Source organism: Macrobrachium nipponense, chromosome 1 (assembly GCF_015104395.2).
Source record: "Macrobrachium nipponense isolate FS-2020 chromosome 1, ASM1510439v2, whole genome shotgun sequence".
Taxonomy (NCBI): domain Eukaryota; kingdom Metazoa; phylum Arthropoda; class Malacostraca; order Decapoda; family Palaemonidae; genus Macrobrachium; species Macrobrachium nipponense.
In genome coordinates, this window is record NC_087200.1 from 135,322,118 (window position 1) to 135,349,129 (window position 27,012).

A 27,012-nucleotide genomic window follows, 5' to 3' on the forward strand; every position below is an offset into this window, starting at 1 on the left:
GAGAGGATCAGTGTCGAAGATTGCCCTTCCTGACAATACCCATAAGCATAACCAAAGCAAAGAAATTTCTCATCTCTGATACTGTATGTCATAAACTCTTGTTCCCTTGAGTGTTCGCTTGATATATTACCCATTTCATAACATGAAATTAACGATTGGATCTCTCTACAGTCAGTTCCATTATAGAATCATTAAAAATAGAATAAAAAAAAACTTTATTCCTGATATACTACCATAAAAATCGAAGGTGTGCGGCAAAAAATTATCCCCACCAATCCTTTGCCACACAGGAAAAGCTGGTTTGACGTTTCTGACAACCTCCAAGGCCACCCTTACCTCCCCTCCCCCGCGCAGTTCATACAAATGGAAGACGAGCAGTGCAAACGGCCAGCAAGACCTCTAATAAGGCACTAAGTAGTACAGAACCAATATCGATACAATAAGCTATGAAGGCGCACAAAATTAAAAACTTAAGAGCTTCACATGACGTAAACAACATGTGTGGGACTACTTCAGCAACACGTCATATGACGTGGTTGACCTTTTAAGGGTTAACTGTTGTTTTTTTCTAAAATTATGTATGCACTGATATATTATAGACTATATATTTCGTTGACCTCAGGTGATAGGTGAAGTCATTTGGGCTTTCCTTTTAGTGGCTGACAGTTACCTTTTAAAATGTCCCACAGAGCATATGACCCCTATACTCAGAAACGACAACGACGGCCAAAAAATAAGCCACATTTTTACTCTTGTTCATATAACTTAGGTTTTAACCAAAGATACATTGAAAATATCAGTAGGATATAAAGCATTACATTTCAAATAATGGAAACTATTTTAATAGACTCCAAGAAGCTAATAAGCGAAAATAAGTGGCGAAGTATCATATCTGTATCGGCCACACCACAGTGAACAAAGTATACAGGTAAGGCAATTTGCCAATACTGTTACCGACCTCACTGTATGAAAACAGTGCTCGGTGAGTCATTCAGTTCTATATTTCAATGCTGTTAACAAGAAACGGTGATTAGGAAGACATCAAAAACATGTGGGGCCTGAGTAAGTAGGAAAGTTAACTGCAACACTCTCAATATTGTATGGAGGCATTATGCCATTTTTTTTTTTTTGTTTTTTTTTTTTTTACAGATACTTCGAATATTATATCAAGAATATCATGGTTATAATAAAACTTGTGATTATGTTTATTAAAACATATAATCAAATAACTAGTAGAACAAATGAGAACATCTATGTCCTATTACAAAAAATATAAACATTTATATTATACAATCGAATACCTTGACCATCCACCCTCTCTCTCAGTCACTTACCTCAATCTGTCGGGCATTGAATGAATAAGGTTAAAAATTTGCTGCGGTCTCCGTCCACAAATTTCCCACTGAGAGTTGATGTGAGCCATGAGTTGCTGTGTTGTTCTCTCATGTTCCATTTTCCATGTGTTCACATCTGGCCCACACGTGTTCAATCACATTCATATCTGCTCTTTGCTCGGCCATTCAAGAATAAGCAGGTTATCCTGTCTGTCAAACCATTCTTGAACAACGTGAGCAGTGTGAACAGAAAGGGCCCTTGATGGGGAAGAAAATTGGCCTTTCTCGTACGAAGGCAAGAAGGAGGTTTGCAGCAGCTCAACATACTTAGCTGCTGTAAATCTTCCCTCAATACGGAACACATCACCCATACCATGCAGACACTCCCAGCCCTATACGTTGCAGGTGACATGGCCAGATCAAACCACCTCAACAATGTTACGCGGTTCATATCTGAATGAGAGAAAAAAATGGGGGTGTATAATATAAACCATATATATATTTATACCTTTGGAGGATTTAAATTCTCAGTGATGACAACATGAAAGAATTCGATTGTGTAATTATTTGTTTGATATATTATATTTGAGGAAAAAGAGCAAATGATGCCACTGTCCCTTACCTAATATTTATCTCAGAAATAGCGCTCTTATTTATGTTTACTCCCTTTATATATTTTGACAGTCCACTTCCGTGGAACAAAATCTGAAGATTAATAATTAACATAAGAATGCAATTGATAATTGATGGAAGTATTGATTTTTTGCTTATCATACCGAGTTCTTTGTTCGCCAACAATGCAGCTTCCATGCGATGTGGACGAGAAGCACTTCTCGCTAGTAAAAGATGACCCTGCCACCAAAAGTCCAAACCCTTATCAGCATGACGTTGGGCAAAATTAAGCCTTCCTGCCTCATGTCGATCCGTCAAGAGCTCCTTCATCGCTGGAGTTCTATGATGAATCCCAGTAGCGTGGAGTCTGCGTCGTACTGTCCATCGATGACACTTCTCAATCCCAATGGTCTTCATGAATGGCCTCTGGCATTAGTTTAAGGTGCTCTCGGAGCTGCCCTGATAATGGACATCATCCCTCAGCTGGGGTGGTTTTCCGTGGACCCCTGGCCTAGCTAAGAGAAAATATTATCTTAAATGTTTAACTTATAATTTATATAACATCACAGTCAATTCTAGATTCTTCGAATTTTGTACTCGATGGATTGATCATAATTTAGTAAACATGGCCGTATATTTTTGGTTTCAAAAGCATATCAAATAATACGAGATTACATATATACATATTCTCAATTTGGTTGGTGGTTATTAAAACTGTAAATCATTCCTGAGCCATCACTGAAATGACATTTAATAAATAAAGTATAGCTATCATAAGACACAAAATGACTGTGATGGGGTGGGCACAAATAAAATGCTCTTATAGGCTTAATTTTACCCAGACAACTCAATCGACTATCTAACTTTGTTCATGGTTGAGGTCGGCAAGGCCCAACCACCCACCGGTGTGGAATTATGGAGGTGCACTTGAAGCATTACTGTGGTGTTTGAATGGCTGTGGATATCTGTAGTCTAACCAAAATTATAATACCGAGACGAAATACATTTAAGAAAGAAACTTTCATATTAAATAAGCAAGATTAAATAACCATGAACAATGTAATATATCCACAAATCATTCAGCATGAACAACTTACGCAAGTCGTTCAAGTTCCCACTCTCCTCCCACCTTCTTATCCACAACTGTACCGTGGTGGGGGACACACCAACATCACGTGCAATGGCTCGTATCGAGATCGAGAAGCCATTGTCGCGTTAAGTGACAATTCGTCCTCGCAGCGCCAGATTTGTGTCCCTTCGATTCATGGTGAGTGGTTATGAAGGCTGACCCATTTAAAAATCCTGCTGACGACCTCACCTCCGTTGGGATTCAGACTCTGTTTCGAGTCGAGTAAAACAATACCATGCTTCATATATCATTATATCGTTCCTTGATTGTAGGATTAGCCAATATGGATCATAATCACCATGGTAAGAAGTAAAGATACTACTGTTAAATATAATATGCTCACGTAATTATTGTTCCTTTTGATAATTACATTGAGAACTGAGTACTCGTTGAGCAATGCTTCGTAAAATGAGCTCTTTAAAAGTGTTCGCAAATTCTCTAACCTATTTCTCTGTAACTAAGATTCGTATAAGTACGAGATTTTGCTATAGTGTACTACACCAGTACTGTAATTTATAAGAGCATCATGAATCACAAATTATAAAGAATAGACTACTTCAGTTTAAGTATATTTTGTACGATTTTTTTTATCTCTATCCATTTATCTAATCTAATAATAATAATTTACAATGTTGTTTATATCTAACGATTCACTCGGTTGTTACCTGCCAGCAAGGCTGGCATTACGGTACGGTACGGCACGGTTGATATTTAGCCTATGTGTACGGTACGGAATTACGCAACGACAATTTTACCAAAGGGAGGAAGAAATCCTGAAGAATTTTAACGTATTTTTCACTGGTGAAACCCTTCAGTCTTGGTGATATCACATATACCATGTAAGGAAATCCAGGCCCACACGTTTACGGTTACAAGCCACTCTGGCCACTTCAGATACCTCGGTGGTATCTGAAGGAAAAAAATCTGAATATTTTTAAAATTTACGCGTTGCTTTCCGTAACAGGGAAAATAATGATATATCGTTTGGGGAAATGTAATGCTAAGTAACAACCCCTGCATTAAGATAATGTTTATTCATCTATGAGGATTAATGCTTATTACAAGTTTGCCTCCTCCAACCTCTTATACACCAAACAGCTCGAAAGCTGATTAGTGGAATTCACGTTAAGAGAGGAACAGCACCACCTTTAGTAAACTGTTCCAAACAGACAATTAACAATTTACCATTATGAAGACATACAGAATTTTAAACGTTATCAATGACACTAATGACCTGAGATGTTGCAATGCCAGTTACAGCCAATCATCAATCAGTGTGATTTAATATATCACTTTGTTTGGTGATAACGATATCACTGCTACAGCACCCCAATTACACGCTAACAAGCTTGTCACCCAATCATGGCTAGACTCAGGTGTTGTATAAATTTTGATACGTTATCTGTCCTCTGCTGGTAGTATTCGTTATAGTCTCCAAATGAACAGCTACATATAGTTCTCCAGGCGCAGATCGTCGCTCTACGAGAACCTGGGCTTTCAATACGTGCTGTTGCACAGCGTCTTGACGTCTCCCCTACAACAGTAAATAAATAGAAAAGGAGGCACGCTTAGACTGGGAAATTGACAGACTTTTGATAGCATTTATTTATTTCATTTATTTATTAATTTTTTAAACTATAAACCTTATAAACCCGTGAAATTATGAACCTAAATACAGTTGCCTTGGTCCTGTTGAACTCTAATAGTGATTCTTTCTCTTTACTTCCCAGAATACCAAATAGCGTTCCCACAAGTAAACAGCCATAATTAATCTTGATTATCTAGGTATCTGCTATGTTAATTACGTATTTCAGTTCGAAGACCTCCACGAATGACCACCCGTTAGGATAACGACGACATTCGACGAGCAGCATAAGAAGATCCTTTTACAAATACTATTGATATTTGTGAGCGTCTGGCATTAATGTTTCGGCTATGACGGTGCGAAGCCGTCTGCATGAGGAAGGAATACCTCATAGAATTCCTGCCAAGAAGGAATTTCTCGCCGAACGGCATCGTGCTGATAGGCTTGCCTTTGTTCAACAGTTGTGGGGGAGGATATGGATTTTGGTCTCGAGTCGTATGCAATGACGAAAGGTCTTTTACTAGCAGAAGTCACGGCAGAATGATACATAACTGAAGACCGTGTAATATAAGGTGAGTTTCTATAATCATTAATAAGTCAGACTATAATAATTATAAGCAAGGGTAATATTATAATCAAAAGATAATAATTTTGTCAATAACCATGTATTTTCCGCTAATTGAATTATATTGCCTACGAGAAGTGTGTAAAATAAAAATTCTTCATTGAAAACCACCAACCATTAGTTTCTACAATGGCCAGCTTTCAGGCATTAAGCAAATGCATTATTAATATTATGAATAATCATGTAGTCTAACTTATAATGATAGAGTACAGCCTGTTTTACTGAATTAAAGAACATCATATCATAACGGACTGTTGCAGATCAAAGTTAATGCTATTTTAAGAATTAATCCTTGCAGATGAATAAACATTCTTAACTTATTGCTAGGGTTGTTACTTAGCATTTTATTTCCCAAACGATATAGCATTATTTTCCTATTACGAAAGCAAAGCGTAAATTGTTAAAAATTAGATTTTTCCCTTCAGATACTACAGAAGAAATTTACGAGGTGACCAGGAATGGGCATGTCATAGTAAACGTGTGGGGCTGGATCTTCTTATGTTATATAGATGATATCACCAGGATTGAGTGGAGGTTCACTGGTGAAAAATACATTGAAATTCTTCAGGATTTCTAACTTCTTCACTTCAATAGCGGAATTATTCCTCCCCACCTGCTCCTGTCATTTTCATTCACGACCGCTCCCACCAACCATAACGGCCAGAATAAAGTCAGGAATGGTTTCAAGGTCGAGAGGATCTGCAGTTGCTTGACTGGCCAAGTAAGGATACAGACATGAACTCACTGAGAATTATTTATAGGCTAGTTTTGGTAAAATGTTGGGCGAGCCTGAAGGGAGGGAGCGAGGAACCAGCATCAACTTATGAACCTCTGGGAACACACTGGAAACTCTTCCACAAACGACCACAGATCGTCAGAAACCATGAATCTTCTATGCCTAACAGATTGCAAGAGGTGATCTAGAAGGAAGGTGGCTGGACTTCTCACTAATATTAAAAATATATGTAAAAATTGAGTGTGTATATTTGGATTACCCCATGGCTTCCGCTGAACTTCCATGTCCATGTCGTATGATGTAAAAAAAAAAAAGAAAAAAAAAAATCGTAAACTGACCTATGCATATCGTTTAGCTCCAGGTCATGATTATTATAATTTATTTATTAGAAAGTTGAATTTGATATTTTAAAGGAGTTCAAAATCTAAAGGGAATTTCGCTATCCTAATTTTTCTTTAGAAATTATCTATATAGAGAACCTAGGACAATATCATCAAAACTCACATTTCTCCAAATAGCTCTTTCCACAATGGACAGGTAAATGACTGAAGGGGGCTGTTTAACAATAGAGACGTCTGTCTCTTATCCTCACACGAATGATGATAAGACCGAAAGGAATTTTTGTCCGTATGACATTAAAACATGTATCACAATTAATATATTAGAAAATATAAGCCAAGTAGTATGTTTATCCATATTATGTAATAATTATTGTAATGAACGGCGTGTAGGGAATAACCTCTACTGTATATTCTAGAGGGAATACAAAGCACACCATGAATACATGAAATAATTTAACATATGTACATTTTTATTCTGGCCACCATCTTAATATTAAAATTTCAATTTTTTCTTCTATGTTCCTACGCGCATTGTGTATCACGAGTCCACAATATCTTGACCAAGATATAGAATACATAAAAAAGATAGGAAACGATCCCTGCTACCCACCTCATTTAATTGATTTCCCATGTTATCAAAAAAGCCTCACAAAAAGTTTTATAGTGTTGCTAATTAATGAAAAAGAAATGCCTATGTACTTAGCTTACCTTACTTTCGTGGATTTGAAACCATAAAATCAATATTTAAATCGTTTAATGTTAATGCAGTGTTCTCTTATAACAATACCATTTAAGATATGCTAATTAAGAATAGCTCCTGCACAAATAACAACATCATTTACAAAATTCCTTGTAAGGATTGCCCATCGTTTTACGTTGGTCAGTCAAGTAAAAATTTATGTGTACGTATTAAGCAGCATATTTATTCAGTTAGAACAGCCAGTACTTCAAATGCACTGTTTTCCTCCATCTGAGTGAAAAATCTCATTGTATTAATTGGGGTGATACCTCTGTATTGCTAGATCTAATGATTATGTTTCAAGAAATTACTGGAATCGGCAAATATACAAATCACTAATAAAAAACAACCTAAATCTTAGTCTGAATGTACCATTTTGGACCACCTAGTTTATTTTTTAAGAGCGGTTTATGAAGGACCTTAAATAAATGAACTACTCAATAAATTAGTCCCACATGTATATATTTATTATTTCTCTCTCTCTCTCTCTCTCTCTCTCTCTCTCTCTCTCTGGTTGGATATTCTTTCTCCCTCTTTCTCTTTTCATTAATAATAATTTTTTGGGAAAATTTGTTTAAATTTCATGATAATAAGTTGTATATGTTTTCTTGTTTTTTCAAAATGTACTATTTTCTGGAAGAATAACCTGTTTACCGCGTGTGTATCCTCCAAGGTGTGGCTACCCTCAGGCGTTTCCTCGTTTCTGTAGAGTGAAATCGACCTTATTGCTAATCTTGTAGTGTCAGTTTGGATATTAAGCCTTCTTTTGACTATGTTTTCCTCTGTAAAATCAGTTTGCCTTAGTAAAGGGTCGGAACAAGACCGAGAGTACTCGGCTATCTCGCTTTTTCATTTTTTCCTTCGTGGCAAAAACCTTTAATTTATATATATGTGTGTGTGTGTGCGTGTGTGTGTGTGTGTGTGTGTATGTGTGTGGGTGTTCTCTCTCTCTCTCTCTCGGACGAGGTTTCTCTTTTTAATACCCGTTTACAGAGGCATCGAATTATTAGCGGGATCGAATCACAGACTGGGAAATCGAGCTCAGTACTTTACCACTAAAAGGTTCGTGGACAAAATGTTATCTGAAAAATATACATACGAGATTGATAAAGCAAATATAAATTTGTATGTTATTTTGACATTCAGATTTGTTATATGCCCAAAAAAACATCAAACGAGCATTCTTGGATGTCGTTTGGAGTTTTTAGAGTATATTCATAATTTCCTAGAAAACAGGAGAATTTACTTTTATTCGGCAGACTAACATAATAAACATTACAATTTTTAGTGATCATATCAATTGCATTGCAATTTCTGGTTAAAGCAAATTCAAGGAAAATAAAACTCGCTCTTATGCTTGCCCTTTTGACGTTGTATTTTGAGATTCAGATTTGTTCTTAGGTTTTGAGGCATAAATGTCGCAGGTCTTCATATTGTATGAAAAATATATTGCCACCGATTCAAACAGATAATTTATGTTATATTAATAGCATTTTTATGCAAATCTAAAGCGAACCTCTTGCGTGAATATTTCTATTTAATGTCGCCAAAAAATGGTTGGGTCATTCTTTAATTTCTGTTGCACTGAACTTCTAAAATTGAACATATGAATAGGTTGCATGATAATGTGATAACTCGCCAAACAGAGGTGGAAAGGATCCGCCGTTAGCTGAGTATCAGATGGAAAGCTAAATTATTTCCATCACAATTTTCTAAAATCAGTGATGTCTTTTCCCGGGCATTACAGTAATACCACTTGTCATTTCAAGAGAAGAACCACATACATAAACACAGTTTATGTATTTGGCGAGCTATCATATTGTTATACAACATATTCATATGTTCAGCTTTATAGGTTCAACGTACCAAAGAATAAAGCTTGACACAACCGTTCTAGAATCATCAGATTGAAGTATTCGCCTAACGGGTCCACTCTACATTTCTAGGAAAAAATGCTATTAATATATCATAAAATGTCTGTATGAATCGGTGAATATATGTTTTTCATACATTATGAACAGCTGTGACATTTGTTCTTCCAAACCTATGAACTATCAAGTATCTCAAAATAGCACATCACAAGGGTAAACGTGAGAGCGATTTTTGTTTTCCTTGAATTTGTTGTAACTAGAAATTTAATGCAATTTCTCTATGCAATTTTTATATACACTCTGAAGCTAAATCATCGTACTGCGTCTACGCGAAAGTTACATATCAGATTTTGATATTGAAGTTTTCTTTAATTTTAAAGTTAAGAATATTTTCCAGTTATCCAGTTGGAAAAGCAATTTCAGTACGGCTGCTCCATTTCCACTGCATCCAAGCTTAGGAAGTCTTATCCTCCAGGTGATAGTTTTCTGCATTGCGTTGAACTAATTCGTACAATTTATCCTACCTTCTACTAGTTTTTATTTTCTTTTTCGGCTTAGGATATATAAGGATTTATAACTTCCTATGTGGTGCAAACGTACCCTTTTTACTTTATTTCTTACCTATTATCTTGGGGCTGAGGCCCGAGATAAGAGAGTCCTTTGCCTGTCTCTGTCATCTGTCTAAAACTGAAATCCATTCCTTCCGTTGCTCAAAAGAATCAAATTAAGCGTCAGCGAGGAGATCGCTCTTCTCTTCGCGTTCAGGATTTATCGACATAAAGAGGAAGAAAGTCTGTAGAAGACGGACGTGATGGCTGCAAAGTTGTTCCCTTTGGAGCCACTATCGACAAGTCTGTGAAATTTGTCTTGGTCTAAAAGGAATTGGCAGTTATGTTGACGACTTGGAAAGGATCGTTGGAAACGTTCATTATTGGATTCTGGTTATTAGAATATATTAGAGTTTAATAAGAATGGATGAGTCATAGTTTTGGAATTAGGGCTGACACGAAGCATTTGCTCTTAGGAGCAGAGAGGAAGCTTTATGGTTATGATTATTCATAATTAATTTTCCCAAACCAAAACGTAACATGCTCAGATGCATAGGAGTACCACGTAGTTTTTCTTGTTGATTGGGGTAGGTCACAGTTAAGGGACCTAGCAGGTTTAATGGAAAGTAACTACACATAAGAAAGACAAAACAAATTACCTAATGCAGTTGGGATAGAAGAGAACTTAAAAAAACAAATTACCCCTTTAGTAATGCCCCTATGGTTGCATTCCTGAAGAAATCATAATTTCAGCCCACCATCAAAATCAATATAAACAAGACGGGACCCGATGTCCTCATCGCTGGAAGAGAAAAATAAAACATATCATCATCGCCAGCCAAATCCCTACTTGGTAGTTTACATGAAATTATACAATTCAAGTTTTCTTTCTTGAATAACTATGCTGAGTTTTAAATGTTTCTACACCATCATCAGCTTGTGCTTTGTGCATTCCGATTTTCAGTATTTTTACTATTAACGTCATATACGCGAAGATTTACATTTCCTGGACAAATAACTTTTCTTTTTTTCAAAATCTAAATTGTATTTAGAATTTTACAATCTGTAAGTTTGTCCTTTAAGTGTATTATCTCTGAATCTGTACTTCTGGTAATCACATATGGATATAAATATATGATTATTTGTAATTTTAATATCTAAGACTGTTCAGTGTATGAACTTTTAATCTTTAAACCCATTCGAATGTATATCTTTCATTCCTACATGTCAGTATCCGAGCTTTTTACCATTCTCTTTGATTCATGTAATGTATCATCATCTGTCAAGTTATCAGATGAAAATAATAGTATAGTATACACACGATAAATGAAATGAATTGAAAATGTTTTAGTAAAACATCCACACATTATACAGATATATATATACGTATATATATATATCAGAAATATATATATATATATAAGATAATATATTATATATATCATATATATAAATATATATTATATATATATATATATTGATATATATATATATATATATATCTTATATTATATGTATATAACATATATATAATATTATATATATATTATTATATAATGTATATATATATATACTATATATATATATATATATATATTACTATAATATATGTATATATAATATACATATATATATATATATATATATATATATATATACATATATGATACCTATATAAATATATATAATATAAGTGTGGAGTTTTACTCATACCCCCTATATATATATTATATAATAGATATATATATATATATATATATATATTATATATATATAAATATCTATATATAGATATATGTATATATGCAGATATATATATAGTATATATATATATATATAATTATATATATATATATATATATATATAATATAATATATGTAAGTATATATACATATATATATATATATCATATATATATATATATATATATATATATTATATAATATATATATATCACGATATATATAATATACATACATATACATATATATATATAGTCTTAGATATATATATATAATATATATATATGTGTGTGTGTGTGTGTTGTCGTGTGTGTGTGTGTGCGTGTGTGTGTGCAGTGTGTATGTCTATAATATATATATATATGTAATAAATACATTATTGAATTACAGTATCTGTAAATAAAAACCCATGACCTGAGGTCATGGCATTAGGAGGGTCCTACGTGACCAATGCATGATCTAGTTTACGCTATGCGCTGTCTGCAGTAGCCTGGTTTAAATCTGTTACATTGTCATCATTTTGCATTACTGATAACTTTGCACAACAACTTCCATGGGAAGCGGTTGACCTGTTAACCTACGCCGGAAACTTGTAACTTCCGAGCCGGCGGACTACGTATGGTTTTTATTATGAATCGCTGAGATAGCTAATGTTCCGCTATCGACGTGATGCTTTAGAATGGCAGTTCCGTGCCAGCATTCAAACATATCGGTCTCCCGACCGAACTGCATCTCTTAGTATGGAGTTACAGAATAAAGTTGTTATACCTTTTTTCAACTTATCTGTTTGAATCCTCTCCTTTAGTTTAAGAAGAACCACTCTACTAAGATATCACATAGGAGATGGAAGGAACCAGAAATACTTACGAATGACAGTCGTAAGGAGAAACAAAAAAGTCTTTCGCAAAAGCGAAGAGACTAAGACTGGTGGCAGCTTTAGACGAAGAATAAGATTAACAAGACCCATATCAGCCGACCGAAGACCTACAATAACCAACTTCCACCTTCAAAATCAATACTAAACAGAGGAAACGGGATCTTCAATCAACGCAACATTTTATGAAGACGAAGATATGTCCTTCATCGAGAAGAATACAAGCATCAACATCGTCGTTTGAGTGATTGTTGTCACTTATCTTCGAGAACCATCAACACCGGACGAGAGCAGCATCGAACATCAACAGAAAGAAGAAACACATAAAGGAAACACAAAGGAAACATCGCCCGATCACTAGCAAGGACGCAAAGAGTAGAGCAAGAGGAAGTAATGCGAGGAAGGAGGCTGTGACGTCATCAATCTTGGACTTCTTCATGCATCGTGAGCCTGAGAGGAGACCGTGACGTCATCAACGACTTCCGACGCGACGACGACAGGAACTGAGACGTCATCCCATGTCAACAATCCTTCACCATATAATCTTGAGCTAAGTACCATTTTATCTATTCAGGTTTTTTCCTCAGTGAAGTGTTGTTCATCAGGAGTTGATCGTCCAGTATTCTGGGGTGAGTTGTTCGCCATCTTAATCTTCCTTCATTACAGATCAATCTTCAACTACGAGTTCTCGCCCGCAGATTATTTTTTTCTTCTCGTTGTTGCTAATCGTTTCTTGCAGGAATTCTCCGTATAATATTTTTATCAAATTTTCTGTATTTTTGTATCTTTTGGGGGATTTCCTATTACTATAACACATTTATACAGTATATTGCATATGCGTTTACGTAGTGGTCGAATGTACTCTTATAGATATTTTTGATAGGACCGCAAGGAATAGAAGTGATAAGAAAAAAGTAAAAGTGAACATGGCAACTACTCCGGCTGGCAACCCCAATGTGGTGACTCTCGTGAGCGCGAGGTCACCAATTGTCCCTTTTCAAGGTCGGGTCAATGGGTTCCTGCCTCAAAATGTTGAGGCATGGATCTCATCTGTAGACGCTCATTTAAATGCAAAAAGTATCACAGACCCAGCAGTACAATTACAGGAGGCCAAAAGCTTCATAGACTTTGCTAAAGGAGACGAATCTTAATGTGCTTATCTAAGGGGTGTTTCTTTCCAAGAGGCAACTACATGGGACGCGTTCAAAATCAGATTACGTGCCGTGTAGGGGGGTGGGGGTGAAGAGGCTTTAGATGTAGTATTGGCATTGAGAAATATCCTTAACCAAAGCCTCCATGACTCAGCTTAATGTTGTCGAGCGGGGCGGTGCTGCTAATTGCTGACCGGCTAAATGAATATCAAGTTAGTTTAAGTAACTCCGGGTGGGTTACGAGTGCCAAAATCGCCGTGAAAGATTTTTATCCGTTTAATTTACCTTACGAGTATTACTGCAATGTTGCCTGAGCGTTAGTGCGGTGTTTTGACAAAAAATTGCAGCCCAACAGTACGGAATTAGATGTGTATAAATCAAATACATGTCTAAATGTACCGACCTAGATCCTTCGCTCATTCAAGTTTTGCAAAAAATGAGAACAAGCCACAACAAGTAAACGTGGTACATAATAATAATCAAGTTGCAGGGATGGTTTGTTATAACTGTAAACGACAGTCACATGATTTCAGACTGTCAGACGCGTTTTTGTTCAATACATAATAGTTCCACTCATTCATATAATCGTTGCTACTCGAGGAATCAACAGCAGAATCCTACAAACACGCAACCAGTTGCCAGTGCAAATAAAAAGAAGGTCCTCAGTACTATAAAAGAAAACAAGCAAACGGAAATGCTGCACAACAGCAGAAACAAACAAATCGTGCTTCAGGTACCTCTGTTCCTGGTCGTCTAGCCAGAACTTGCAAGGTCAAGCGAATTTTCAAGGTTTGATAAACAAAAGCAAATACCACGTTTAGTTCGCCTCCAAGGGGGAGAGGGCGATGTTGGGTCATCAATATCAACATCTTTTGTATCAAATAATCAGTTTAATCATTTATCAGATCATTTTGAGGCAATTGATTTTCCTATGAAACACACGGCCGAATCCAAAAAATCTGTGCAGGTTCCCGTAGATTTGCAATAAATTCATGCAATTTATTAGTCAAGACGAGTTGCGACCAACCTTACATGCAGTAAATTTGACCATAAGTCATTCACTTTGTTCTTTGATTCTGGTAGTCCACGTAATATCATGGATTTAAGGACTCATCATTTTACTCTTTTTCAAAACTTCCCTATAGAGAAGTCCGGAATAAGGCTCTCAGGCATAGGAAATAATGAATTAAATGTGGTAGGAGTAACTCATGTACAGTACAAGGTCGGTAAGCGCACGTTTTCCGATACCTTTATCGTTGTACAAAACATTAATATGTATCCCGCAGTAATTTTATTGGATACCCGTCTATGGGCACTCAAAATATATCTTAGCACCTGCAAAACACGGCGTGTATATCAAAGGGAAATTCTATAAGTCTTCTAATACCCTAAAATCATTGTAGATAATAAAGAGACAGACAGAGTAGTCACTTACATTGAAGAACCAATCACCTGTCTCATGAACCAAGAAATAATACATGCAACCCAACAGAACTCTCGCTCGCCCCTAATATCAGCTTGCACGCAAACTCTCGAGCCGAACGTAACTTCGAACATATTAGTGCGTGTAAAGAAAAACCTTGCCAGGATCTGAAACGTTAATCCTTTCCGAAACTCTGAAAACACACGGATTATCCGTCCACACAAGCCCATTTATACAGTCGGCTCACAACAACAATGTCACATCGAAGTCTGTAATCATTTGAATACCACTTTAGTAATCCACAAAAATCAACATATCTTGGATGCGGAAGTTTATAAACATCGCATTCTTACCGTAGCTGAGATAAATCACGCTCAATCAGTTGCGGATGAATCCCTTTTGTAATCTATAAAGAACAAAATCAATAAGGACATTCAAGAAGAAGAAATTCAGCAGAAATTTTTGAATCTTTTAACTGAATATCATGATGTTTTTTCCACTACGGATGGAACCTTAGGAAAAATGGATGTCATCGAGCATCAATAAGGCTCAAGGACAAACAGAAAGTAATCTATGTACCTTCGTACCGACTTCCTATGAAATTTCAGAATGAGATAACAGAGGAAGTAGGTAAAATGCTAAAAGAAGGAGTCATTAGGAAATCAAACAGCCCTTATAATTTTCCGTTAATAGTAGTACCGAAAAAAGATCGAACTTGGCGGATATGCGTCGATTTTCGTCGTTTAAATGAAGAAACAATCCTGACCGATTCCCAGTACCATGTACTGATGATATCCTATATCTACTAGGTCAGAACAAATATTTCACCAGCTTGGACCTACTAAAAGGATTTCATCAGATTCCGTTGGAACAAGAGGTATCCCATACACTGCCTTCAGCACAGCCAGGGGACATTATGAATTTTTGCGTATGCCTTTTGGTTTACGTTGTGCTCCCATAACTTTTACTCGTATGATAAACATTGTGTTTGGAGACTTGTTAGGAGATATCCTACATGCCTACATGGATGACCTAGTAATCTTTTCCAATACATTAGAAGAACATCTACGTAAATTAGAGTTAGTGCTACAAAGACTAAGGCAGCATAATTTAAGGGTAAAGATAAGTAAGTGTGGAATTTTTTTAAACAAACAGAACTAGGTTCTATTTATTGCGGTTTCACGTTTTCTAGTGAAGGTCTTAAAGTAGTCCATGATAAGGTATCGGCTATCCGTAATTTTCCGATACCTACTAACGTCAAGGGAATACAGCAATTTTTAGGGTGTAGCGGATACTATAGGAGGTTTATTAGGAACTACTCCATCATAGCCGCTCCCTTAACCCGATCTTATAAAAAGGGCGTAGATTTCATATGGTCTGAAATTCATCAACAGGCGTTCGATAAATTGAAAGATGAACTGTGTAGTTCTCCTATCTTGAAATTTCCTGACTTCGGTAAGGAATTCTTCATAGCAACAGACGCCTCAGACCTAGGAGTAGGTGGGGTATTGCTTCAACAATATGATAACAGTTTTTCCCTATAGCTTTTATTCACGTAAACTGAGACCTTCTGAAAAGTAAATATGCAGTAATAGACAAGGAAGGGCTCGCTATTGTTAATTCACTCGTGCATTTTTAAATTTATAATATACGGTTATCCCGTCAAGGTTCTCACTGATCATAAGCCCCTAACCGACTTCTTTAAAGGCTTTAGTCACAGCCCAAAGCGAACTCGGTGGCACATGATCATCCAGGACTTTGGCGCGAGGATCGGGTATTTACCTGGAAAGCAAATATCATTGCTGACGCATTATCACGCAACCCCTCTTCATCTTGTACCGAGCCATTAGCTGAATTAATAGATATCTCAACCTCCACGCCCATTGTTAAAACTATATCTGAACAGGAAGATCTGGGCTGGAGTGCTGAACTATTACAGACAGAACAAAGAAAAAGATCCGCAAATAGAAAAAATCATCATTGCGTTAAACGGAAATCCGAAGGAAAAGGAATACATAAAGGTATAGCAGCAGAATTATATCATCAAAGATAATATCCTGTGTAGATCCGTGACGAGGAAAACCCGCAACACACCACAGTTGAATAACAACCAGGTGGTGGTACCTATCTCACTCATACCCACTGTCTTAAAAATGGTTGCATGAAAATCCACTGCATGGACACCCGGGTTATTCCTTAATGTCACAGAAAGCCAAATCCTTATTTTATTGGCATACGATGCTTACAGATATAAAAAAGCACATAGCAAATTGTCGCACTTGTCAAGAATACAAAGGGCACATGAAGACACCTGTCAGCCTAGGGGGCTTACCCCGTGCCAAATCAACCCTTTGAAAGAGTACATTTAGATTTATTACGGATTTTACGAGTCAGACAGAGGAAATAAGCACCTCCTAGTAATCATAGATGCTTTGACTCGATATACAGAACTGATAGCGCTTAAAATAAAAACCGCAGTCGAGTGCGCTAGAAAGTTTTACGAGTGCTACATTTGTAAACATGGAATTCCACACACCTTATATCTTATATCAGACTCGGGCGGGGAGTTCAATAATCATTTCCTTAACTCCTTGTGCGATTCCTTTGTATAAAGAAAATCAATACCATGATCTATCACCCAGAGTCTAATGGGCTAGTGGAAAAGGGCAAATCGTAAGGTTTTTAAACATTTTAAGGGTCACCTTAGGGGGGGCAGAGACCCCAACTGGGACATTGCCATACCTGCGGTACTAAGCACACTTAATCACTCGTATCATGTGTCTATTAAAATGACACCGCACCGAGGCACTGTACGGTATCCCAGCTAGAACACCTTCCCATGTACTAACGCCTACACTAATTTATCAAATCCTCTAAGGGATGTTATGGATGCAAGCATAAGTCGATATAATATACTTCGTAAGAATCTAGAGAAGAAGCATAAATAATAATGAAAAAAAATCATGATAAAATAGCTAAGCCAACTAGAACATATTGCCGTGGGGGCGATCAGGTATACATACAAGTATAACATACGTAAAGGTTTAAATTATAAACTGACACCTAAGTTTGAAGGCCCGTTTAACATTTTAGAAATATAACGGCCAATAGATTTAGGGTTCAAAATGTATCCAAACCCACTGATGTGAAGAATAGTTCCATTGGCACATATCAGAATCTAAAGAAAGGTAGATGGAGTGAGGGAAAAAATGGTTGTATTTATGAAACTTGTATAATAATTTTTATATATATATATATATATATATATATATATATATATATATATATATATATATATATATATATATATAATATATTTGTATGTAAACCTATTCTTTTACACGAGTTATTACATATATTTTACTCATTGCAGGTTTCAAAAATGAATCTGTTATTGTTAGGAGTGATATTGTGTGTTCAGACATCTTTGTTGTATGGAAAGAGCGCTAGGACGAAAGAAATAGAATTTAATCATGGCTCGGTTATCGAGAGAACAGACGATGTTTTCATAGTGTCAAGTAATATAGCATAGAAGTGGATATGCAGGCCATATTTTTGCCTGAAGATGACGTCCTTAACTTAAAGATGACCTGATGAGGTTTGCCATTTCGCTTAAGGAAATGCACCAACGTAATTTTCATGCTAACTCAGAGATTTCGCTAGCTCAAACCTTAAGCGCGCGGAAATGTTGTCTTATGACATACAAATAAAACCGCGAGGCAGAGGAACTTGCTCGTGACCTGCCTGATGTGGTCTGTGCGGCACAATAATCTCGAACGCCGCAACCCGCTTATTCTGGGTGGACTAAACATCTTAGGATCTGTTGCGAATCTAGGCTTAGGAATTTTCAAATCGCCTTAAGATAAATAATCAAAATAAAAGAATTGAGTTGTTTGCAACACAAAACCGAATTAGCTTTGTCTGAACTTCGCAGTCAGTTATCTTCAATCAATCAAATAAATGAGTATAGTAAACGAACATTCAAATAATATCGATCAGGTCATGGAAGTTCAACATTTGCTGGCTACATAGCTTACTATAGTTCGAAAATAGATCATATCCGTGTGAAAATATCACATTTTATTGAGAAATCAAAAGATATGTAGAAGCTATTACGTTAGCGACAAAGGGTGTGTTATCTCCACATCATGCCTATTAAAGATCTGACGTTAACTTTGGAAAACGGACGGGAGAAAACTAGGTTATATTCCTTTATTAGACGCCCATAAAGTAGAGTTCTATTATAGTCTAATATCAGTCAGCGTTGAAAATTATAGGATTATGATCACCATACCTTTTGATTCTTCCGATGCTTGGCAATCATACAAAATAGCACCGTTTCCTACTTTCATGACGAATAACTCAAGTCCAGTAATATCCAATTTGACGGGGCATGTACTGATTTCTTCTGATAGGAAATCATTTACAGTCATTAAAGACTTAGATAAACTCACTCACTGTTCAGAAGCCATGAATAATAAAATTTGTACAGCTGACTCTTTTGAATTCTATCCTATATCAACGGATTCATGTGAGTTAGGCATGGTGCTAAACGGCTCTCTCTCTCGTACAAGCGAAGGTTGTCTGGGGAAACTTTATCCCTTTTACAGTAATAAATTCAATTACAGAATGAATAATGGTTCCTGGATCCGTTACGACAAAGCCGGATTCCACGTCGTATGTCCAGATGGGGACCACCGCCCATTCCCCAATCTTTGTAGCAGCTGATGGTTTGTACGGGGACATCTACAAACTACACCGTCAGAGGGGTCAACACGATAATACTGTGAGAAGGCGTATTTTGCAAACTATACTTGGGCGTCTACAATTATCCCATCACTACCTCTCCCATACAACGCCCGGGTGGCTCATCGTTTTGACGCAAACTGGCTGAGATGAACCACGCGTCACCGACTTATGCAGGTGGAGAAAATCTTCGTTACTACATTTCTTGCTGGCCGTGTTCAGCGGACGGCCATATTGGTTATCGCCGTCAACATCCTTGCTTGGCGTAGGCTGAGGCGTAAACAGAAGGATCTCCAAGGAAACGTATTGTCCCGTCTAGATGACGTACCCGTTAAACTCAAGTCGTTTGAGTTTAGGGCCGCCTGAAACTGGCCACTTCATTTTGTGCCTAGGGAAATTGTCTGGAATTGTGTTGTGATGAAAACGCGGGTCTGTATGCTGGCAAAAAATGTAGGACAAGAAAGACTCATGCCTTTGCATTTGAACAGTTAAAGTATCTCCCGGGGCACCTATAAAATATTATAGCCCAATATATACATTAATATACTCCTAAAGGTATTTTTCGGGCACCTAATAAAAATATACCAGCCCTATATATTGCATTTGTGCACATTACACAATTATACTATTATACAATTGTACAATTATATTTACCTATTACAAAGAGTGACAAGTACTCTTTAACAATTATCCATGATCATGCCATAATATATGCAGTAACCACTATTCTTAATCAGGTTACCTATTACCATAATATATCAGTAACCACTATTCTTAATCAGGTTACCTATTATCATATTAATCATGTATACATGTTAATCTTTTGATTTTTACCTTTTTGTTATTTTTGGGGATTTTTGGGTACCTAATCATTATTATTACCAAACATGGATCTAGATTTTCCATGCATTTATCTTTGTTTATGAATATGTCAAAAAAGGGTATTAACAGAACCTTTTTATGCATTTAATCACTTATTATGTTTATACCTAAACATATGTTACGAGCACGCTCCTAAGAAACAATGTTTAAAGTAACTTTTGTTATTCAAGGCTTGAATGGTAGCAGACCGAGCCTAATGAATAAATACATTATTGAATTACAGTATCTGTAAATAAAAACCCATGACCTGAGGTCATGGCATTAGAGGGTCCTACGGGACCAATGCAGATCTAAGATTACGCTATGCGCTGTCTGCAGTAGCCTGGTTTAAATCTGTACATTGTCATCATTTTGCATTACTGATAACTTTGCACAACAACTTCCATGGGAAGCGGTTGACCTGTTAACCTACGCCGGACTTGTAACTTCCGAGCCGGCGGACTACGTATGTTTTTATATGAATCGCTGAGATAGCTAATGTTCCGCTATCGACGTGATGCTTTAGAATGGCAGTTCCGTGCCAGCATTCAAACATATCGGTCTCCCGACCGAACTGCATCTCTTAGTATGGAGTTACAGAATAAAGTTGTTATACCTTTTTTCAACTTATCTGTTTGAATCCTCTCCTTTAGTTTAAGAAGAACCACTCTACTAAGATATCACATAGGAGATGGAAGGAACCAGAAATACTTACGAATGACAGTCGTAAGAGAAACAAAAAGTCTTTCGCAAAAGCGAAGAGACTAATAATATATATATATATATATATCTATATATATATATATATATATATATATATATATATATATATATATATATATATCATATATATATATGCGTGTGTGTATTTATATACGTATGTGTGTGTTGTATATGCGAGTTTGCCTAGTTTATATTTGAGGAAAACCGCGACATAAAATGTACATTATGTGTGTGTCAATGGTGCCGCGCACGCGATGTGTGCCAAGTAACTTGTACTTCGGAAAAAAATACGTGATATGAAATATAAATTGAGCATAAGACCAAGCGTAAAGTAGAACAGCGGAGTTAAGAATCTGATCTTTTGTGTCCATTTTAAGTCATTGTCAGGCAGATTACATTCACATAGAAATAATATTATAAAAATGACCAAGACTCACCAGGATGCAACTAAAATTTAAGAGAAATGTACACCATCTCTGCATAAAACGGTCAAAACTTTTGAGACTGGTTTTCAGATGAGGAACAGCTGTTCTGGATCGACTCGGTTACTGCTCAGAGCCAAAGGGTGGCTAAGGTCATCAACACGATTACATATACTATGGTTTGTCTTCTAAGTATCCGAACCCCTGATACTGAACTGGATTACAGGCATTCAGACTGGAACTTAGATTGATATATTTTTATATGCCCCCGGAATAATACATTAATGCAGATTGAGTGTAAGCCGTTTGTGGAGACAAATGCTTTACAGTTGTTGAACAACCATAGGACCAATCAGTCCTATTTGATTTTCTTTTCAGTTGTATAAAAATATCATTATTCTTCCGGCCAGTTTTGGGTCGTGAATTTAGGTATAATAGCCAAAGTACCTTCGGCATACGGAAACCCGTGATACAGGAATTTTAATAAACTCTAGAATACAGTGCCTTTCAAAAACCACCATCTCCCTATTTGAGAGAACTGATGATATGTGGGATAGATAATTGTCCATTCCCAAACCAGAAATTTGTTTACAGAATTTTTTTCTTTACTATAAACTCACAAACAACTCGGCAAATCACTTACTTTCTAAATTCGACTTACTTTTAATCCCGTGTTCTTCATTTCTGAGGTATTTTAATAACGATTCAGTAAGTGCTCTTGTAAATAAGGAACCAACATAAGAACTCACTAATCACGAGTCGGTTGGTCGTGATACCGTTCAATCATTCCGTTAGGCTTAATGAATTCATTAAATGTGGCCGCAGAACTACTTGTTGTTCCATAAGAATATTTTCTTTGTGCTTTTTTACCAAGCCGTATAATCATGTCAACGATGAAGCATTAAAGTATAATTGGGTGTCACGAGATTTTTATAATTTCTCAATACTTCTCATAAATTTCTGTTTGAAGACTTTTACTTTGTCAAGGAAGAGATTTATTCCGTTTGGACTATGTACTACTATGGTAGATTCGCATTAGCCGTGCATTTGATCTCTAGGCCAGTCCCTTACGAAACTCCTGATTGGCTGTTGATAAGCCAATCACACGGCTGGAAACAGTCTCTCGAGAGAGTTCATATAGGCAGGATGTATGTCCACCCCTTTCCTGAAAGACATATACCTCAGGGGAGATGGAACATACATCCTGCCTACGTGAATCCTCGAGAGAGACTGGGAGTTTCCAGCTCTGTGATTGGCTTATCAATATCCAATCAGGAGCGTCGTAAGGGAAGGGCCTAGACATCAAATGCATGGTTGATATGAATCAACTATAGGTACTACATAATATATCATCCTTATTTGAGTCTTAAATTACGTTAGCCCTATTGTGTATACCATAACTATAGCCCTGTTAATGTAGCTGGTTTTAACACTTCTCAGCTCAATCAAGACATTACTAAAACTTTTGAAGTAATCTATTTTATAATGGAATTTTGTGCTAAATTAAAATCATTACACTAAAGATAAAAGGTGTTTCCCTACATTAAACCCCAATCACGAGTTGCTACGCCAGGCTGCAGCAGTTTACGCTCGATAGTCACAGGTAAAATGCAAACAGTTGAAGATATACATCATTAAAACAATATTGGAGTACAACAAACGTCTTTACGGTACCTGAATATCATCGTAATTGATAAGGCCCGCACTTAGGAGTCACCTGACATAATCAGTGCCCCAAAGTATTCGAATAATCTCACCAACAGAATTGTCCAGAATACTTTCAAATAGGACGATGTTACTCCGAACACTTTCTTCCACCTCGAAAAATGATCGAAATGTAGTCTCACGTTCCCACAACCCCACCCCATTCCCCAGGCTCTCCCTCTCCCTCTCCCTCGCTCTCTCCCTCTCCCTCTCCCTCACCTCCCTCTCCCTCTCGCCTCACCTCCCTCTCCTTCTCCCTCTCCCTCTCCCTCTCCCTCACCTCCCTCTCCTTCTCCCTCTCCCTCTCCCTCTCCCTCTCTCCCTGCACAGCCAAATGTCACTGCTGAGCAGAATTGGTAGCGAATTTGAAATCCAACCAGCTTCGTCACCTTGTACGACCAAATCCCATAGGAATAGAGACGGCACCCGATCCCACTTCAAGGGATTGCTGGCATATTTTCCCTTTTGCCTCAGTGTTAGCTAAAAATAGATGTTGAACGTTTAGCATGAACTAATAACTTCATTATTAATTGTATCAACGCAAAGAATATGTGTGTATTCACACATACACACACACTCACAACACACACACACACACACACACACACACACACACATATATATATATATATATATATATATATATATATATATATATATATAATATATATATATATAGAAGTCTATCTCGCGTGGGATATAACGGTGGACTGGACGATAGTCTAAAAGAAGAAAAAGATTGCAAGATTTTCTGCTCTCGCCTCTCCGTGATAATGGGGGGGCAAAAGGCACAGGTCTTTGTCCAAGTCTGCGTCAACTCTCCCGGTGTTTCACTTTTCCCCATAACAAAAGAAACTCTAAAACAAAAGCATTTTTTTGTTGTTGCGTGTCCTCATCCATGAACTCAGTTGTCTTCATTTCGTCCTCGCTTGTTACCTATTATTATTATTATTATTATTGTTATTATTATTATTATTATTATTATTATTATTAAGCTTTGAAAAGCAGTGTTTAAACTTAAAGGATATAATAATGCATATATAGCTAAACATATGATAGAGAAAATTAGAATATGTGACAGATCCAACTAAATTAGTAAAAACTGGAGAGTCACCGAAAGAATAAATCCTGGTAAATCAACAAAATATGATTATATACATATATGTATGTATTGGCGTGACTGAAGCTAACGCTGATTGATTGCACACATTATTCCTGTTTGATTTTGGGCTCCCTTTGATTGTGTTTTTGTTTTCTTTTCAGAATTTTTTTTTTTTAGGATTCATAATACTTTTGGGAACAAAAGATCAGATTTCGATGTATAGATCCGAGATTGAATCTGGGTACACGGTGCATCATAATATCTATAGTTAATGGTAATTGTTATTGCCACTGACATATCATTAAATAAAAAAATAAAAAAAATTTACATTCCTGTTGTACGTGAGAGAAAAAGCCAATGACGAGAGAGATATTTTGGTAATCGATTTTATTGCATTTTATGTTCGCGAAAGATAAAGTAAATAACACAGAGGTATTTGGATAACTCATTCAATCTTATCCTAACATTTATGACAGGAAATGTAAATGTAGCAAATATGGGTATCTTTACCAGTCCAGTCATATTAAACCATGAAAAAACGTGTAGCTATTCCATCCAGCTTGAACATTTCGCTGCATTTCCCCTTAAAAGTATTTACTTACAAAATCGCTTATATACGGAAAAGATGACGGGGAAATGAGATGTGAAGACATGCTGCAAAAGAAACTCAAACACGGTGATATGCCAAGAGTCCAAGCTTGAAGTTGGGGCATATATCAGCGGCCATTCTTATAACTGCTGATTGCCCTATATTTCTGTAAATCCCTCTCAAGGCTTTGCCTCTCAAGCATAATGCTGCTGCAGAAGACTGATAGCTCTGAGTGGATGAGTTGGTGTAACAATCCGTCACGTCACTCCCGATCAAAGGCTTTCCAAATACAGACACTGTTGCCACACGTAACGAAAATACATTGACCTACATTGTTCTCTTTTCTCTTTGATGCTGTTTCACACAGAACAATCGATGCTGTATCTGTACCGAGTTCATTTCGAAATACTCGTTAACCTTTATTGGACTGCAATTTTGTTCTAGATTTTTGCAAGCCGTATTACATAACAGCCTTTTAGAGGCGAATATCCAAACGTGTTAAAGAAGGTTTTGGTTGACAAGACACTAAAAGCATTTTTCAGGTGACAACGTGGATATCATTGTTTCACTCTGTGTAGGATGTAATCTTATGACTATTACAATTGAAAACAATTATCTCATTACACAGAGATCAGGGGATCATTTCCTCGAATTTGGCGATGCCACTTCCATTTCATAACTAGTAATTTTTCATTGGGCTGCTGTTTCAGTCTAGTGTTTTTAGGCGTCTCATAACTTTGTGGATGACATTATTTCTGCTTTTTCTCCGTAGTTTAACGTTATTGAGTAATAGTGTTGTCTTTTTTTCGGAGGAGGGCGTTGCCTTATTATCAATTACTATCTCAAATGGGCCTCAAAAGATTACTGCTGTACTTTAGAGTGGCAAGCACTGTTGCCTTAATTGTCATTCTTTAACTTTTTGATAATTATTTGATCATTAACTCATCCTTATTTATGTATTCTTGTATTCCTTCTCCTTTTCTTTTCTTTGTTCATACTTTGGATCTTTTGTATTATGGAAGTTCGCTTTGCGATATATATTCACTGTACTCAAGACCAGAGCAAGTGAATTTGAGTTCATTTTGAATGATAATCCTGTTATTGCGAGATTCACTGGTCAGTGAGCATTCCTTTATTCTTCTAGCTAGTTTTGGAATTTTGATCCTAATTCTGTTTGTCCTTAATTCCCCTACATAACCTTTTTCCCTTTAAGAGGGAGTTTCATAGAAGACCCACCTGGCTGTTTTCGCTCCGTAAGAAATTAAAAGGCCCCGATTTGAAGTGCCTATGAAATCGTTAACATGGGGAAGTTACCATTAAGACCCGTATCATTAGATTAAGAAAAATAAATATCTATGTAATGTTATGTAAGATATGCTGCTTATTTATCATTTAATTCTTTTTATGATCACCAAGTAATTTTTACATGCTGTTGTATAAATTTGTATTTTTCTTAATGAAAATATATGGGTCTCAAAGATAAATTTCCTCTATTAATGCTTTTCTGGCCGTTTCAATTTCGGCCCCATGAATTTCTCACGGAACGAAAACAGACAAGTGGACCAGGGAGCGGTGGTGATCGCGTCACACTATGGTACCTTACGATTAACGATAATTCTTCGTCCTTTCTTTACTTTTACCTTGTATCCTTCCGGCCAAAAAGGGAAAGGCATTGGCGCAGTTTTGAAATAAAGGAAAAACTGGTTAATCATATGAGCGTTTGATTTTTATTCCTTTTTTCAATATTTTTACCTGAGGCCATAAAGTGTGAGGGTTTCTATTGCCTTCCTGAAATTCCAGCCCCAAGGAATAATATGCCTTTCGTTAGCAATCATATATGTTAGGAATATATCACCCTGGCGACAAATGTCTGCCGGGAGTGATCTCGAATGGATGGGTCTCTGAGAATAAATGTCAGCCTATGTGATATTAATACCAGATAGTCTAAAGTTCTGCCGTCAAGGCAGCTACCCGAGCGAGATAGAGAGTCTGGAAAGGGTGTTTCCAAATCACTATCACCGTTGAGGATTTGCATGAAAATAATCCTATTTCTGGGTTCTGGAATTGGATGAAAGCCATAGTAAATAAAAGGTATGCCCCGCTATATATGGAGAATATCCCAGGAGGCTTCACTTGTATATAACTTTTCCAACT